The sequence below is a fragment of the Carcharhinus amblyrhynchos genome, chromosome 10 (assembly GCF_965287045.1).
Source record: "Carcharhinus amblyrhynchos chromosome 10, sCarAmb.v2.hapA, whole genome shotgun sequence".
Classification (NCBI taxonomy): domain Eukaryota; kingdom Metazoa; phylum Chordata; class Chondrichthyes; order Carcharhiniformes; family Carcharhinidae; genus Carcharhinus; species Carcharhinus amblyrhynchos.
The window spans coordinates 106,968,818-106,986,341 of record NC_137333.1 but is presented as its reverse complement, the minus strand read 5'-3'; the positions used below and the strand labels follow the sequence as shown (position 1 = coordinate 106,986,341).

The following is a 17,524-nucleotide window of genomic DNA, read 5'->3' as shown; positions in this document are numbered from 1 at the left end:
TCCGGCCTCGCCCCCAAGGCTGGAATTCTCCGGCCTCGCCCCCGGGGCTGGGATTCTCCGGCCTCGCCCCCGGGGCTGGGATTCTCCTGCCTCGTCCCGGGGCTGGGAGTCTCCGGCCTCGCCCCCAAGGCTGGGATTCTCCGGCCTCGCCCCGGGGCTGGAATTCTCCAGCCTCGCCCCCGGGGCTGGGATTCTCCAGCCTCGCCCCCGGGGCTGGAATTCTCCGGCCTCGCCCCAGGGCTGGGATTCTCCGGCCTCGCCCCAGGGTTGGGATTCTCCAACCTCGCTCATAGCTGGGGTTCTCCAATCCTGCGGCTGGGGTTCTCCAATCCCACGGGTGGGGCTCTCCAGTCCTGCGGCTGGGGATGTCTAGTCCTACAGCTGAGGCTCTCCAGTCCTGCAGCTGGGGCTCTCCAGTCCTACAGCTGAGGTTCTCCTGTCCTGCGGCTGAGGTTCTCCAGTCCTACAGCCGAGGTTCTCCAGTCCTACAGCTGAGGTCCTCCAGTCCTACGGCTGAGGTCCTCCAGTCCTGCGGCTGAGGTTCTCCAGTCCTACGGCTGAGGTTCTCCAGTCCTGCGGCTGAGGTTCTCCAGTCCTACAGCTGAGGTTCTCCAGTCCAACAGCTGAGGTCCTACAGTCCTGCGGCTGAGGTTCTCCAGTCCTACAGCTGAGGTTCTCCAGTCCTACAGCTGAGGTTCTCCAGTCCTACGGCTGAGGTTCTCCAGTCCTACAGCTGAGGTTCTCCAGTCCAACAGCTGAGGTCCTACAGTCCTGCGGCTGAGGTTCTCCAGTCCTACAGCTGAGGTTCTCCAGTCCTACAGCTGAGGTTCTCCAGTCCTACGGCTGAGGTTCTCCAGTCCTGCGGCTGAGGTTCTCCAGTCCTGTGGCTGAGATTCTCTAGTCCTGCGGCTGGGGTTCTCCAGTCCGGCAGCTGGGGTTCTCCAGTCCTGCTGCCTGGATTCTCCAGTCCCGCTGCAGTGAATGGGGTTTTGGCTGGGTGCTAAATTCTCTGTTCTCACTGGCAGTGGGGATGGAACTTACAGATTGGAGATTCCCACATACTAACTCTGTAATGAGGTCAGGAGCTGAGTGACCCCCTGGTGAAACCCAAACTGGGCGTCACTGAGCAGGTTATTGCTGAGCAGGTGCTGCTTGATAGCGCTGTCAATGACCCCTTCCATCACTTTACTGATGATCGAGAGTAGACTGGGTGGTAATTGGCCAGGCTGGATTTGTCCTGCTTTTTGTGTACAGGACATACCTGGGCAATTTTCCACATTGTTGGGTAGATGCCAGTGTTGTAACTGTTCTGGAAGAGCTTGGCTAGGGGAGTTATAAGTTCAGGAGCACAAGTCTTCAGTGCTATTGCCGGAAAGTTATTAGGCCCCGTTGCCTTTGTATCCAGTATCCAGTGCCTCCAATCATTTCTTGGTATCATGTGGGGTGAATCGAATTGGCTGGAGACGGGAGTCTGAGATGCTGGGGACCACTGGAGGAGGCCGAGATGGATCATCCACTCAGCACTTCTGGCTGAAGATTGCTGCCAATACTCCAGCCTTGTCTTTCATACTGATGTGCTGGACTCCTCCATCATTGAGGATGGGGATATTTGTGGAGCCTCCTCCTCCAGTGAGATGTTTAATTATCCACCACCATTCACAACAGGAAGTGGAAGGACTGCAGAGCTTAGATCTGATCGGCTGGTTGTGGGATGGATTAGCTCTGTCTATTACATGCTGTTTTTCCCGTTTGCTGTGCAGAGTCCTGTGTTGGACCTTCACCAGGGGGACACCTCATTTTTAGATATTCCTGGTGCTGCTCCCAGCATGCCCTCCTGCACTCTCCATTGAACCAGGGTTGATGCCCTGGTTTGATGGTAATGGTTGAGTGGGGGATATACCGGGCCATGAGGTTACAGACTGTGCTGAGTACAATTCCACTGCTGCTGATGGCCCTCCTGGATGCCCAGTCTGGAGTTGTTAGATCGGTTTGATGTCTGTCCCATTTAGCACAGTGATAGCGCCACACAACACAAGGGAGGGTATTCCCAACGTGAAGGTGGGACTTTCTCTCCACATAGACTGTGCGGTGATCACTTTTCCTGACACTAATTCAACTGCATCCAGCTCTCAGTGCGCTGCCCTCTCGAGATAAATGCCAATTGCGAATATGTTTCCAAGGCTTTTCTTTGAAGCCTCATTCTGGATTGTTACGGAGAACGCGTACTGAGAAATTTATCAAAGGGAATGTGTCAAAATTTCATCCTTATAATATCTTTAATGACTTCATTAGATCAAAAAATGTTTACTGAGGGAGTGCCGCACTGTCAGAGGGTCAGTGCTGAGGGAGTGCCGCACTGTCAGAGGGTCGGTGCTGAGGGAGTGCCGCACTGTCAGAGGGTCAGTACTGAGGGAGTGCTGCACTGTCAGAGGGTCAGTGCCGAGGGAGTGCCGCACTGTCAGAGGGTCAGTGCTGAGGGAGTGCCGCACTGTCAGAGGGTCAGTGCCGAGGGAGTGCCGCACTGTCAGAGGGTCAGTGCCGAGGGAGTGCCGCACTGTCAGAGGGTCAGTGCTGAGGGAGTGCCGCACTGTCAGAGGGTCAGTGCCGAGGGAGCGCCGCACTGTCAGAGGGTCAATGCTGAGGGAGTGCAGCACTGTCAGAGGGTCAGTACTGAGGGAGTGCCGCACTGACAGAGGGTCAGTGCTGAGGGAGTGCCGCACTGTCAGAGGGTCAGTGCTGAGGGAGCGCCGCACTGTCAGAGGGTCAATGCTGAGGGAGTGCAGCACTGTCAGAGGGTCAGTACTGAGGGAGTGCCGCACTGTCAGAGGGTCAGTGCTGAGGGAGTGCCGCACTGTCAGAGGGTCAGTGCTGAGGGAGTGCCGCACTGTCAGAGGGTCAGTACTGAGGGAGTGCCGCACTGTCAGAGGGTCAGTGCTGAGGGAGTGCCGCACTGTCAGAGGGTCAGTGCTGAGGGAGTGCAGCACTGTCAGAGGGTCAGTACTGAGGGAGTGCCGCACTGTCAGAGGGTCAGTGCTGAGGGAGTGCCGCACTGTCAGAGGGTCAGTGCTGAGGGAGTGCCGCACTGTCAGAGGGTCAGTACTGAGGGAGTGCCGCACTGTCAGAGGGTCAGTACTGAGGGAGTGCCGCACTGTCAGAGGGTCAGTGCTGAGGGAGTGCCGCACTGTCAGGGGGTCAGTGTGTCCATGGTGAGGTGGGTTTCTGTAAGCGTGTTTGCGGGGGAGGGGGTATCTGTGTTTCGGATCAGAGATCTGAGCACCCTATTCCATCAGGATAGTATGGATGCCTCCAGGTTCTTACTGCACGGTCTGCTGGTTTCTCTGGGGAGTGGTGGGGTGGGGGGGAGGTGGGGGGGGGGAGGGGGGATAGGCCAGCCCCACACCGGATCTCTCGCCTCTGCCTGTACTCTGTGCACAGAATGGAAAATTCCAGCAGGGTCATTCCGACCTGACATGAACCATGCCTTCTCACTCAGCTGGACGGAAAAGATCCCATTTCCAAAAAGAGTTGTGGAAGTCTTATTGGTTTTGGGCAATATTTATCCGTCTAACCACATCACTGAAGCAGGTAATGGCTGTTTGACCCTCACACTGCTGCCTTTGGGCTCTGGGTGCGACTGAGTGAGCCACAGCAGGGAGCTGCAAGGTTGTGTGTCCTGCCCAGTGCTGGAGTGAGGGACAGTCCTTGCAGCTGGAGAGGAGATTGGAGCGGGGGTGGAGGGGGCAGGGGTGGGGGGGTGAGGGGGAGGATCCGGATGTCATGCTCCAGCTGGGAACACGGAGAGAATGCAGAATGCGGCTCCACAGAGAGAACTTGAGGATCTAGGGGCCAATTACAAACGCAGAATGCTGTTATTATGCAGTAACAACACGAGTGATATTCTCCACCAACAGGACACTGCCGCCAGGCTATAAAAAAACACTCCTGCCTGTCAGCGGAATGAGTAATACGGTAAATGCATTTCAGGGTCAGTGTGAAGATCAGCGTGTAGGCTGTACCTTCCAAAGACTGGCGGATCATATCAAACTGCGTGTCCCTTTGGCTATACACAGGTGGCAAATCACTGACCACACCCAACCAGCCCCTGCCCGCTCCGAACATGACGTTAGATGTGATTCTGAGATTGGACAACTTCCAATAACAACCAATTTAAAGTTGTCATGTGATCTCAGTGTGGTTTACATGCACATACCATATATTCACACACGCACACAGCCGTACTTTTTGCAGACAGAGGGAACACATCCACATTTGATTTATTATTGTCACGCTGTATTAACATACAGCAAAAAGTATTGTTTCTTGGGCACTATACGGACAAAGCATACCGTCCATAGAGAAGGAAAGGAGAGAGAGAGAGTGCAGAATGTATTCTCCCCTGAATCTGGCTACATTAGGGGTACCATTCACATACACACGGGGCAGGATAGGTGTAGGAAAATGCTTTGTTGAAATGGCAGCGTGGGCTCGTTGGGCCGAAGGGCCTGTTTCCCATGCTGGGTTGTTCTTTGTTGTTTTTTTGTTTGTAGTGTTACAGTCATAGCTAGGGTGTAGAGAAAGATCAACTTAATGCAAGGTAGATCCATTCAAAAGTCTGACACCAGCAGGGAAGAAGCTGTTCTCGAGTCGGTCGGTACGGGACCTCAGATTTTTTGTATCTTTTTTCCAGCAGAAGAAGGTGGAAGAGAGAATGTCCGGGGTGCGTGGGGGGGATCCTTAATTATCCCGGCTGCTTTTCCCAAGGCAGTGGGAAGTGTAGACAGAGTCAATGGATGGGAGGCTGGTTTGTGTGATGGATTGGGCTACATTCACAACCTTTTGTAGTTCCTTGCGGTCTTGGGCAGAGCAGGAGCCCATACCAAGCTGTGATACAACCAGAAAGTATGCTTTCTATGGTGCATCTGTAAAAGTTGGTGAGAGTCGTAGCTGACATGCCAAATTTCCTTAGTCTTCTTGTGGGCTTTCTTAACTATAGTGGCAGCATGGGGGGGACCAGGACAGGCTGTTGGTGAGCTGGACTCTCCTGGATCTTTGTCACTTTGCATCTTCTTCAATTGAACAGAAGCTTGGAGGACAGCTATTCCCTGACTCATCCCCCACGGCAATACTGTGAATAATCGGAGTCAGTCCACCCAGTTTGAATTGGAACAAGTGCTTGGCAGTTAACTATTCCATACTGCACTGTAATACTTCTACCAATCAGAATCCACTTGCCAGCCAATCGACACTAATACATGCCCAAAATGTTGAGGGTCACAGTTTAGCGAGAGGGAGGAAATGAAGGAAATCAGTATTAGTAGAGAAATGGTGTTGGGGAAATTGCTGGGATTGAAGATGGATAAATCTCCAGGGCCTGATAATCTACACCCCAGCCGACTTAAGGAAGTGGCCCAAGAGATGGTGAATGCATTGGTGGTCATCTTCCAAGGTTCTATAGATCTGGAACAGTTCCTATAGATTGGAGGGTAAGTTTAAGTTTATTTATTCATGTCAAAAATAAGCTGACATTAACATTGCAATGAAGTTATGATGAAAAGTAATGTCACTATTTAAAAAAGGGAGGTAGAGAGAAAACAGAATTATAGATCACCTTTATCAAAGAATTATAGAATCTGTTATCAAAAATTTCTTGCAGAGTTTGGAAAACAGTGGCAGGATCACACAAAGTCAGCAGGGATTTACAAAAGGGAAATCATGCTTAACAAATCTGCTGGAATTCTTTGAAGATGTAAAGAGTAGAGTTGATGAGGGGAAACCAGTCGATGTGGTTTATTTGGACTTTCAGTAGGCTTTTGACAAAGTTCCACATAAGAGAATATCGTGCAAGGAACGGCAAATTGTGCGGAGGGTGTGGAGAGTCTGCAGAAGGATCTAGATAGGCTGGGCGAATGGGCCAGGAAATGGCAAATGGAATTTAATGTTGGCAAGTGAGAGGTGGTCCACTTTGGTAGGAATAATGGTAGGAAGGACTATTACTTACGTGGAGAAAAACTGCAGCAGGCGACGGTGCAGAGGGACCTCAGGGTCCTTGTGCATGAGTCGCAAAAACCCAGCCTGCAGGTGCAGCAGGTGGTCAGGAAGGCAAATGGGATGCTGGCCTTCATCGCGAGGGGGATTGAATATAAAAGTAGGGAGGTCTTGCTGCAGCTGTATAGGGCATTGGTGAGGCCGCAGCTGGAGTACTGTGCGCAGTTTTGGGCGCCGCACCTGCGCAAAGATATTTTGGCCTTGGAGGGAGTGCAGAGGAGGTTTACTAGGCTGATACCAGAGTTGAGGGGGTTGAGCTATGAGGAGAGGCTGAATAAACTAGGCTTGTACTCGTTAGAGTTTAGAAGAATGAGGGGAGATCTCATTGAGATGTATAAGATGATGAATGGGATGGATAGGATAGAGATGGAGAGACTCTTCCTGCTCAAAAAAGACAGTAGGACTAGGGGGCACAGCCTCAAGATAAAGGGGGGGTGGTTTAGAACGGAGTTGAGGAGGAACTTCTTCACTCAAAGGGTGGTGAATCTCTGGAATTCTCTGCCTGTTGAAGTGGTGGAGGCTGCCTCGCTAAATATCTTTAAGACGCGGGTTGATGGGTTTTTGATAAGAGAGGGGATTAAGGGTTATGGGGAGAGGGCGGGAAAGTGGAACTGAGCCACGACAGATCAGCCATGATCTTACTGAATGGCAGGGCAGGCTCGAAGGGCTAGATGGCCTACTCCTGCTCCTATTTCTTATGTTCTTATGATTGGGGGAAGTGTATTGAGATGGATAGAAACTGGTTGGCAGAGAGGAAACAAAGAGTAGGAATTAATGGGTGTTTTTCCAAGTGGCAGGCAGTGATTAGTGAGGCATCGCAGGGATCGGTGCTGGGATCCCAGTTATTCACTAAATATGTTAATGATTTAGATGAGGGAACTGAACGTATTATCTCTAAATTTGCAGATGATACAAAGTTGGGTGGGAGGGTGAGCTGTGAGGAGGATGTAGAGATACTTCAGCATGGTTTGGACAGGCTGAGTGTGCGGGTATCTGCATGACAGATGCAGTATAATGTGGATAAATGTGAGGTTATCCACTTGCAAATACAAGAAAGCAGGTCACTACCTGAATGGCTGTAAATTGGGAGAGGGGAGTGTGCAGAGGGACCTGGGTGTCCTTGTGCACCAGTCACTGAAGGTAAGCGTGCAGGTACAGCAGGCGGTAAAGAAGGTAAATGGTATGTTAGCCTTCATTGCCAGAGGTTTCGAGTACAGGAGCAGGGATGTGTTGTTGCAATTATACAGGGCCTTGGTGAGGCCACACCTAGAGTATTGTGTGCAGTTTTGGTCTCCTTAATGGGGGAAGGATTTTCTTGTTCTCGAGGGACTGCAGCAAAGGTTTACCAGGCTGATTTCGGGGATGGCAGGATTGACACGAGGAGCGATTGAGTTGGTCAGGATTATAATGAGAGAGCATCTCAGAGAAACATATAAAATTCTAATAGGTCTAGACAGGGTAGATGGAGAGAGGATGTTCCTGATGGTGGAAGTGTCCAGAACCAGGGGTCACAGTCTGAGGATTCAGGGTAGACCATTTAGGACAGAGGTGAGGAGACATTTCTTCACCCAGAGAGTGGTGAGCCTGTACCACTCCCTCAGCACTGACCCTCTGACAGTGCGGCACTCCCTCAGCACTGACCCTCTGACAGTGCGACACTCCCTCAGCACTGACCCTCTGACAGTGCGACACTCCCTCAGTACTGACCCTTTGACAGTGCGGCGCTCCCTCAGTACTGACCCTCTGACAGTGCGGCGCTCCCTCAGTACTGACCCTCTGACAGTGCGGCACTCCCTCAGCACTGACCCTCTGACAGTGCAGCACTCCCTCAGTACTGACCCTTTGACAGTGCGGCGCTCCCTCAGCACTGACCCTCTGACAGTGCGACACTCCCTCAGGACTGACCCTCTGACAGTGCGGCACTCCCTCAGGACTGACCCTCTGACAGTGCGACACTCCCTCAGCGCTGACCCTCTGACAGTGCGGCACTCCCTCAGCACCGACCCTCTGACAGTGCGGCACTCCCTCAGTACTGACCCTCTGACAGTGCGGCGCTCCCTCAGCACTGACCCTCTGACAGTGCGACACTCCCTCAGCACTGACCCTCTGACAGTGCGGCACTCTCTCAGTACTGATGTCTATCGCACTCTCCCGGTCCTTCCCTGCACTCCTGTGGGTTTCTCTGGTTGAAGTATTTATTTAAATCTCTTTGGAAAGTCAGGGTTGGATGTGTTTTGTTCTCTCAGGCAGCTGCCTGCAGACTGTGCCATCTTGATATATATATTCTAAACATGAATTGTCACACTCCCATAAATCGTCAGCACCCTCTGTGGAAAACATTCTGTCCATCCCCTGAGGATTTATTCCTCCTGGTCCTTTCATCTTGACCCGAATGCTGCCTCAGTTTTATTTCTCTCACAGTTACCTGGCAGTGGCTGCTGTTTATTCTGTTCCCACTGATTCCTGAGCGATGGGATTATCCATCAGGCTGTTTAACCCAGGGATCTCCCTGCTGCAGACAGACCTTTCTATCTGTTCACATTGTCCAGCTCCCACAGGGGTCTTGCTCCCCACATTGCTGCGGCCCCCAAGGAGGCGACTTTAGCCCCACTGACGGGGCAAGTGTCTGCAGGGCAACAATCTGATCCACAGCATTGCAAGGTGTTTGTGACACATCTCACAGGCTGCAGGGGGGGGGCCACAGGCTTCCCTAGGAGGGGCTGTTATGTTCGGAAAGATTTTCCCAGGATCAAAGGGTCAGTTACTGAGGGGTGTAGGCTGAGAGTGAGAGGGAGAAAGCTTACAAGAGATGTAAGGGGCAAGTTTTTCACACACTGGGCAGTGAATGTCTGGAACGCACTGCTGGAGGAGGTGGTGGAAGCTGATTCAAGAGGGATCTGGATAGATCCATGAATAGGCAGGGAATAGACAGATACGGACCACATAGAGGCAAGAAAATATCAGATTGGAGACACATCTGTGTCAGTACAGACTTGGTGGGCCGAATGGCCTGTTCCCGTGCTGTTCTGTTCTTTGTCACCAGGTTGGGTTTGGGACTCCTTGGAGTTCAGTAAAGTGAGAGGTGATCTGATTGGAACATATCAGATTCTTAGGGGGTTAGACGGGGCAAACATTGAGAGGATGTTTCCAATCCTGGGAAAGTGCGGGACCAGAGGGCAGAGTCGCAGAATGCCAGGGATGGATTTGAAGAAGAATTTCTTTCAGGGAGTGGTGAATCTTTGGAATTCTTTTCCCAGGAAGCTGTGGAGGCCGAGTCCGGGAACATTTCCAATGCTGAAATCAGGGTTTAATCAGTCAGGGAATCAGGAGTTATGGAGATAAGGCAGGAAAGTGGACTTAGTGAGTGTTAGCTCAGCCATGGATCATTCAATGGAGAAGGAGGCTAGAAAGGCTGAATGGCCTCCTCACTGTTTCTTCTGGTCTTATGGTTTTGAATGGAAGGTGAGGATCTCACTCACTACGATGGAGCGTGACAGGGAGCCTGAGGTCAGTTTTATTTTTACAATGTTCAAGTTGGCAACTCACTGAAGAGAATGTCTGCCAATCACCGCAATAACCTCCCATTCCCAACAGGAATTATCTCTAATCCCAGTGGAAATCTGCCTCACAATCCCGTCATCGGCATTTCAAAACCCAACCAAGTGAAAGGTTCACCCATTGGGTACACCGATAACTCCTTCCAGCCAATGAGATATATTCAATCTGTTCCAATGGAAATGGTGATAGCAAATTACACACAGCAAGATCCCACCAATAAATAACCAGATAATCAGCTGGTGATGGTCAAGAAATAAACATTTTCTAGAGACATCAAGAGAGTGTCTCTCGGGCCATCAATCTGTCAAACAGTATGGTGTGACCTCCCAAACCCACAGCAAAAGGCAGATGAGACGAAAGTTTAATGTCTCATCTCAAAGACAGCCTCTCTGACAGTGCGGCACTCCCTCAGCACTGACCCTCTGACAGTGCGGCGCTCCCTCAGCACTGACCCTCTGACAGTGCGGCACTCCCTCAGCACTGACCCTCTGACAGTGCGGCACTCCCTCAGCACTGACCCTCTGACAGTGCGGCACTCCCTCAGCACTGACCCTCTGACAGTGCAGCGCTCCCTCAGCACTGACCCTCTGACAGTGCGGCGCTCTCTCAGCACTGACCCTCTGACAGTGCGGCACTCCCTCAGCGCTGACCCTCTGACAGTGCGGCGCTCCCTCAGCACTGACCCTCTGACAGTGCGGCACTCCCTCAGCACTGACCCTCTGACAGTGCGGCACTCCCTCAGCACTGACCCTCTGACAGTGCGGCACTTCCTCAGCACTGACCCTCTGACAGTGCGGCACTCCCTCAGCACTGACCCTCTGACAGTGCGGCACTCCCTCAGCACTATCTCCACAGAATCCCTTGAATGCAGACTTGATGAGCCACTGGCACAGACTCTCTGTAAAAACATCCCGTCCAGACCTTCCACTTTGCCCTATTCCCATCAGCCTGCTCATGTACCATGGCCAATCTATCCACTTTGTATGTCTTTAACTGTGGGAGGAAACCGAAGCACCAGAGGAAACCCACGCAGATACAGGGAGAATGTGCAACGGGGAGAACACACAGACAGTGCCCAGAAATCGAACCTGGGTCCTTGACGCTGTGAGGCAGCAGTGCTAACCAGTGTGCCACCGTAGTCATGATGTGGAGATGCCGGCATTGGACTGGGGTAAACACAGTTAGAAGTCTCACAACACCAGGTTAAAGTCCAACAGGTTTTTGCTACCAAATAAACCCGTTGGACTTGAAGCTGGAGATGTGAGACTTTTTACTGTGTTCACCGTAGTCCCTCAGTTCTGAGTCTTGTTTTATGACGTGTGTGGATGATTTGGAATTCGGAACACAATAAAACGTCACAATCTGCCACTAGTGCCAAACCCAGAATAGTGGCAGACGGTGAGGGTAATGCCAACTGACAACTAAGGGGTTTGGCTAGGCGAAATGAGCAGACAAGTTGCAGATGGAATTTAATACAGAGAAATGTGAACTGATGCATTTTGACAGAAGGGATAGAGACAGAATAGATGAAATGGTACAGGAGTGTGCAGGGTCAGAGAGAGCAGAGTTTTTTAATTCATTGACAGGATGTGGGTGTCGCTGGCTAGGCCAGTATTTATTGCCCATCCCTAATTGCCCTCGAGAAGGTGGTGGTGAGCTGCCTCTTGAACCCGCTGCATCCCCTGGGATGTAGCGTCGCAGTGAGGTGACTTCTTGCGAGCTGTCCCCAACATATTCTCATATTCTATCTTTTACTCTCATTCCATTGTTCTAAAGCTCTATTCTAACTCTTACAAACTCTCAAACAATGCTCAAATCGACTCAGAACAGCTTCTTCCCTGCTGCCATCAGACTTTCAAATATACTTCCCTCGCATTAAGTTGATCTTTCTCTACACCGTAGCTATGACTGTAACACTATATTCTGCACTTGCTCCTTTCCTTCTCTATGAACAGTATGTTTTGTCCGCGTAGCGCGCAAGAAACAATACTTTTCACTGTATGTTAATACATGTGACAATAATAAATCAAATTAAATCAGTGTTGTTAGGGAAGAAATTCCAGGATTTTGACCCAGTGACAGTGAAGGAACAGCGATTATATTTCCAAGTCAGGATGGTGAGTGACTCAGAGGGGAACATAAGAAATAGGAGCAGGAGTAGGCCATCTAGCCCTTCGAGCCTGCCCCGCCATTCAGTAAGATCATGGCTGATCTGTCGTGGCTCAGTTCCACATTCCCGCCCTCTCCCCATAACCCTTAATCCCCTCTCTTATCAAAAACCCATCAACCTGCGTCTTAAAAATATTTAGCGAGGCAGCCTCCACCACTTCAACGGGCAGAGAATTCCAGAGATTCACCACCCTTTGAGTGAAGAAGTTCCTCCTCAACTCTGTTCTAAACCGCCCCCCCTTTATCTTGAGGCTGTGCCCCCTAGTCCTACTGTCCTTCCTGAGCAGGAAGAGTCTCTCCACCTCTATCCTATCCATCCCATTCATCATCTTATACGTCTCAATGAGATCTCCCCTCATTCTTCTAAACTCTAACAAGTACAAGCCTAGTTTATTCAGCCTCTCCTCATAGCTCAACCCCCTCAACTCTGGCATCAGCCTAGTAAACCTCTTCTGCACTCCCTCCAAGGCCAAAATATCCTTGCTTAAGTACGGCGACCAAAACTGCACACAGTACTCCAGCTGTGGCCTCACCAGTGCCCTACACAGCTGCAGCAAGACCTCCCTACTTTTATGTTCAATCCCCCTCGCTATGAAGGCCAGCATCCCATTCACCTTCCTGACCACATGCTGCACCTGCAAGCTGGGTTTTTGCGACTCATGCACAAGGACCCCGAGGTCCCTCTGCACCGTCGCCTGCTGCAGTTTTTCTCCACGTAAGTAATAGTCCTTCCTACCATTATTCCTACCAAAGTGGACCACCTCGCACTTGCCAACATTAAATTCCATTTGCCATTTCCTGGCCTATTTGCCCAGCCTATCTAGATCCTTCTGCAGACTCTCCACACCCTCCGCACAATTTGCCGTTCCACCAACCTTGGTGTCATCAGCAAATTTCGACACCATACACTCGGTTCCCTCCTCCAGATCATCTATATAAATGGTAAATAGCTGAGGCCCCAGCACCGACCCCTGGGGCACTCCACTAGTCACCAACCACCAATCCGAATAGCACCCATTGACCCCCACTCTCTGCCTCCTATTTGATAATCAATCCTCTATCCACGCTAACACCCTACCCCCAACTCCATGCCCCCTGACCTTCTGCAATAACCTCTTGTGAGGTACCTTGTCAAACGCCTTCTGAAAATCCAGAAAGACCACATCCACCGGCTGTCCTCTATCCACCGCAGGTGGGGGTGTTCCCAGGTATCTGCTGCCCTTGTCCTTCCAGATGGCAGTGGTCGTGTGTTTGGAAGGTGCTGCCTAAGGAACCTTGGGAAGTTCCTGCTGTCAATGTGTGTCGCTGGTGGAGGGATTGAATGTTTGTAGATGGGGTGCCAATCAAGTGGGGCTGCTTTGTCCTGGATGGTGTTGAGCTTCTTGAGTGTTGTTGGAGCTACACCCATCCAGGCAAGTGGGGGGTGTTCCATCACACTCTGGACTTGTGCCTTGTAAATGGTGGACAGGCTTTGGGGGGAATCAGGAGGTGAGTTATTCACTGCAGGATTCCCAAACTCTGACCTGCTCTTGTACCCACTGTGTTTATGCGTTGAGTTTCTGGTCAATGGAAGCCCCAGGATGAGAGAGGTCTCAGAACAAGGGGAATGTGAGGGGGAATGTTGCTACACAGTGAGTGGGAATGAGCTGGAACTCACTGCCCACGAGGGGGTGGGAGCGGAGATGATGAACAATTACAAAAGGAAATTGGATGGACTCTTTTTGGAAATAAAGCAGCAGAGTTACAGGGATAGAGCGGGGGGAATGGGGGTGACTGGGTTACTCTGCACAGAGCTAGCATGCACTCAATGGGCCAAATAAATATTTTCTGTGCCATAATGCCTCTAATTCTAAACATACTCAGTGTCAGAGAGTCAGGGGGTGGGGGAGAGGGGAGGAGGGAGGAGGGGAATGGGGGTTGGGGATGGGGGAGGGTGGGAGGGGGAGGGGATGGGGGAGGGAACAGGAGGAATGGGGCGCATTCCTTGTCCATCCTGCCCCACTGTCTGCGAGTGTGAGATCCCTGATCAATTCTCTCCGGAAATGTAAGGGGATTTCTCCCGTTTTGATGTGTTTATATTGAGACACAGACAGAAATTCGGAGATTGGGAAGATGTTGGAGAATGATGAGGAAAGCAGGAGGTTCTCGACCTTCCGAAGAAACAGAGGGATTCATAACAGTTTGAACTCAATGTGGAGAAGAATGAAATGACTGATTTTGGGAGGAACAACATGGAGAGAGTGTAAAATAGTGGGGAGAATAGTGAGGGGGTATCGGAGCAGGGAGGCCTGTGGTAGGGTGGGCTGAGAGAGTGGATGAGAAAGGAATTCTGCACACAGGGAGTGTTCTGATGTGGAACAGTGACTCTCTTTGTAAGGACTGTGGAAATTGATTCATAAAAAGTAATCGCAGAATCGCAAAATTGGCATGAAGCAGAAGGAGGCCATTCAGCCTATCGAGTCTAAACCAACTCTCTTAATCAGCAACTAACTCAATTCCATTCTCCCACCTTCAAATCATAACTCTCAACAATCTCCCTTTTCATCTAACAGTCCAATTACCTTTTGAATGTTTCTATCGAACTTACCTCCACCACACTCTCAGACAGTGCATTCCAGATCCTAACCACTCGCTGTGTGAATCTGTCTCCACCACACTCTCAGACAGTACATTCCAGTTCCTAACCACTCGCTGTGTGAATCTGTCTCCACCACACTCTCAGACAGTACATTCCAGTTCCTAACCACTCGCTGTGTGAATCTGTCTCCACCACACTCTCAGACAGTACATTCCAGTTCCTAACCACTCGCTGTGTGTAAAAGACTTCCTTCCATCACATCATTTTTCCTTCATTTACCAATGATTTTAAATCTGTGTCGTCTCATTCTCAATCCTTTTCCAAGCGGGAACAGTTTCTCCCTGTCTACTCAGTCTAGCCCCTCATAATTTTGAACATCTCTACCAAATCTCGTCTTATCCTTCTCTCCAAGGGGAACAGTCCCGACCTCTCCAATTGATCCTCATAACTGAAGTTTCTCATCCCTGGAACCATTCTTGTAAACCTCTTCTGCCCTCTCTCTCTTCACATCCTTCCTATAGTGTGCTGCCCAGAACTTTGCACAATATTCTAGCTGAGGTCTAACTAGTGTCTGTATAAGTTCCATGTAACCCCCTTGCTCTAATAATCCTTGCTCCTGTTAATAAAGCCCAAAATAAAGATGTGTTTCATTAACTTCTCTCCACCTGTGCTGCCGCCCTGGGCCGCACGGTAACACAGTGGTTAGCGCTGCTGCTTCACAGCTCCAGGGTCCTGGATTCGATTCCTGGCTTGGGTCACTGTCCGTGTGGAGTTTGCACATTCTCCTCGTGTCAGTGTGGGTTTCCTCCGGGTGCTTCAGTTTCCTCCCACAGTCCAAAGATGCGAGGGTTAGGTTGATTGGCCATGCTAAAATTACTCCTTAGTGTCCAGGGATGTGTAGGTTAGAGGGATTAGCGGGTAAATGTGTAGGGATATGGGGGTAGGCCTGGGTGGGATTGTGGTCAGTGCAGACTCAATGGGCTGAATGGCCTCTTTCTGCATTGTAGGGTTTCTATGATTCTGTGATTTCAGCACAGATTGAATAGTCACTTCCAAAGGCAATTGGATAAATATTGGAGAGGGGAAAATGTGATGTGGTTCTGGGAAAGAGCAGCTGTGGGATTTATTGGATAGGTCTTTCAGTGGGGCAGCAGGGGTTAGATGAGGTGAATGGCCTTGTCCTGCGCTGTCAGAGTTAAAGATTGTAGAATCCCTGATCAGAACTGCTGCTGTTTGTGGGGTCTGGGCACAGTGGGTTAGAACTGCTGCCTCACAGCTCCAGGGACCCGGGTTCAATTCCCGGTTTGGGTCACTGTCTATGTGGAGTTTGCACATTCTCCCCGTGTCTGTGTGGGTTTCCTCCGGGTGCTCTGGTTTCCTCCCACAGTCTGAAAGCCATGCTAGTTAGGTGGATTGACCCAAACAGGCTCCGGAGTGTGGCAACTAGAGGATTTTCACAGTAACTTCATTGCAGTGTTAAAGTAAGCCTGACTTGTGACACTAATAAATAAACTTTATCTTGCTGTGTACAATTTGTCTGTTCCACTTCCTTCCTGACTTAATGCCAAAAGTGACCTGATTGGCTGCAGCATGCTTTGGGACATCCTGAGGATGTATAAGGCACTATATTAATGCAACTCTTTATTACACCCTACCTGTCACTGAGCTGTTGGTATATTCACCTCAGTAACAATCTGATCTGACTCGGTATTTATTTACAGGAGACTTTCCCAATCAGTCCAGCTCAGGCTGCCTCCCTCCCGGAGCCTCTGTGGGATCTGTTCCGGAGGGTGTGAGGGAAGAGCTCCGTCTGTCACCCACAGACCGAGTCACTAACTCAACCCAAATACATAACACATCCAGCAGCTGTCACTGGAGGAGTCCCAGCTCGGATTCTCACCACAGCGGGATCCAGGATCCCAAAACTGGGAAGCAACAAGGGGGGGGAGAGGGAGGGGGAGAGAGGACGAGGAGGGGGAGGGAGGGCGAGGAGGGGGAGGGCAAGGAGGGGGAGGGCAAGGGGGAGAGAGTGAGGAGGAGGGAGAGAGGGTGAGGAGGGAGAGAGGGTGAGGAGGGAGAGAGGGTGAGGAGGGAGAGAGGGTGAGGAGGGAGAGAGAGGGCGAGAGAGCGAGGGGTAGAGTGGAGGGGGTAGAGTGACAGGGGAGAGAGCGAGGGGAGCAGGGTGAGGGGAGAGATGCAGGGGGTGGCAGAGGGAGAGGGGGTCACAGCGAGGGCAGTAGATTCTATTGTTTGATGAAAGCTGTTTCCAGGAGCCCCATTCAATTCTCAACACATTGATTCATTCTGTCCCCTTTCTCTCTCTGCAGCCTGTATTTCACATTCTCTCTGTGTCTCTCTGTGTCTCTGTATCTCTCTCTCTGTCTCCCTCTCTCTGTGTATGTGTCTCTCTGTCTATCTCTCTCTGTGTCTCTATCTATCTCTCTCTCTGTCTACCTCTCTCTCTCTGTCTATCTCTCTCTCTGTCTATCTCTGTCTCCCTCTCTCTCTCTGTGTCTGTGTCTATCTGTCTCTCTGTCTCTCTCTCTCTGTCTCTCTCTCTCTGTGTGTGTGTGTCTGTGTCTCTCTCTCTGTGTCTCTCTGTCTCCCTCTCTCTCTGTGTCTCTGTCTCTCTGTGTGTCTGTGTCTCTCTCTCTGCGTCTCTCTGTGTCTCTCTCTGTCTCTCTCTCTCTCTGTGTGTCTGTGTCTCTCTCTCTCTGTCTGTGTCTCTCTGTCTCTCTCTCTCTCTATTTTCACACTCACCCTTCCTGCGGGTTCCGCTTCTCTCGGGGTTTTCACACGATCCGTTCCCCGGGAGTGAATCATTCTGACACAGGAGCTGGATCCAGGCGCTGCCGTTCCCGCCGCTGCTCATCCCGGAGCCGGAGAACCAAAAGCCGCTCCAGACCCGCCGCAGAGCCGCGATCCTGTCCCTGCTTCAGCTTCAGCCCGGAATGAGAGAGAGAGGGAGGGGAGGGGCTGGAGGGAGAGGGAGGGAGAGGGAGGGAGGGGAGAGGGAGGGAGGGAGAGGGAGGGGAGGGGGGGAGGAGGGAGGAGGAGGGGAGGGAGGGGGAGAGGGGGGAGGGTAGGGATTGATTTGATTTATTATTGTCACACTATTAACATACAATGAAAAATATTGTTTCTTGCGAATTATACAGACAAAGCATACCGTTC

At 51.0% G+C, this 17,524-nt stretch overlaps 1 protein-coding gene across 1 annotated transcript in view; it reads right to left on the bottom strand.

Annotated features, from left to right (window-relative positions):
• LOC145349324 (cholecystokinin receptor-like) overlaps positions 1-17,212 on the bottom strand; it is a 52,885-nt gene extending 35,673 nt beyond the window's left edge. The window contains exon 1 of the mRNA XM_080197824.1: positions 17,111-17,212. The gene's annotated coding sequence lies outside the window, so the exon portion shown is untranslated. The remainder of the gene's footprint in view (positions 1-17,110) is intronic.
• Positions 17,213-17,524: the final 312 nt, after the last annotated feature.